This window comes from Salvelinus sp. IW2-2015, unplaced genomic scaffold (genome assembly GCF_002910315.2).
Source record: "Salvelinus sp. IW2-2015 unplaced genomic scaffold, ASM291031v2 Un_scaffold1587, whole genome shotgun sequence".
In the NCBI taxonomy this organism is placed as follows: Eukaryota; Metazoa; Chordata; class Actinopteri; order Salmoniformes; family Salmonidae; genus Salvelinus; species Salvelinus sp. IW2-2015.
The window spans coordinates 203,253-204,522 of record NW_019943011.1 but is presented as its reverse complement, the minus strand read 5'-3'; positions in this window follow the sequence as shown (position 1 = coordinate 204,522).

Below are 1,270 nucleotides of genomic sequence, written 5' to 3'. Positions count from 1 at the left end.
TTTGGCCATACCTACTCATTCAATTTTTTTTTTTTTTTTTTTTACTATTTTCTACATTGTACAATAATAGCGAAGACATCACAACTATGAAATAACACATATAGAACCATGTAGTAACCAAAAAAGTGTTAAAAAAATCTAAATATATTTTAGATTTTTCAAAGTAGCCACCCTTTGCCTCGACAGCTTTGCAAACTCTTGGCATTCTCTCAACCAGCTTCACCTGGAATGCTTTTCCAACAGTCTTGCAGGAGTTCCCACATATGCTGAGCACTTGTTGGCTGCTTTTCCTTCACTCAGCGGGCCAACTCATCCCAAACCATCTCAACTGTGTTGAGGTTGGGTGATTGTTGAGGCCAGGTCATCTGATGCTGCACTCATCACTCTCCTTCTTGGTCGAAGAGCCCTTACACAGCCTGGAGGTGTGTTGGGTCATTGTCCTGTTGAAAAACAAATGATAGTCCCACTAAGCGCAAACCAGATTGCGTATTGCTGCAGAATGCTATGGTAGCCATGCTTGTTAAGTTTGCCTTGAATTCTAAATAAATCACAGACAGTGTCACCAGCAAAGCACCCCCACACAATCACACCTCCTCCTCCATGCTTAACGCTGGGAACCACACATGCACAGATTGTCCGTTCAGCTACTCTGCGTCTCACATGGCGGTTGGCACCAAAAATCTCAAATTTGGACTGATCAAACCAAATGACATATTTCCACCGGTCTAATGTCCATTGCTCGTGATTCTTGGCCCAAGCAAGTCTCTTCTACTTATTGGTGTCCTTTAGTAGTGGTTTCTTTGCAGCAATCCGACCATGAAGGCCTGATTCACGCAGTCTCCTCTGAACAGTTGATGTTGAGATGTATCTGTTACTTGAACTCTGAGAAGCATTTATTTGGGCTGCAATTTCTGATGCTGGTAACTCTAATGAACTTAACCTCTGCAGCAGAGGTAACTCTGGGTCTTCCTTTCCTGTGGCGGTCCTCACAAGAGCCAGTTTCATCATAGGGCTTGATGGTTTTTGCGACTGCACTTGAAGAAAATTTMAAAGTTCTTGAAATTTTCCTGACTGACCTTCAAGTCTTAAAGTAATGATGGGCTGTCGTTTCTCTTTTCTTATTTGAGCTGTTCTTGCCGTGATATGGAATTGGTCTTTTACCAAATAGGGCTGTCTCCTGTATACCACCCCTATCTTGTCACAACACAACTGATTGGCTCAAAAGCATTAAGAAGAAAAATAAATTCCATAAATGAACTTTTATCAAAGC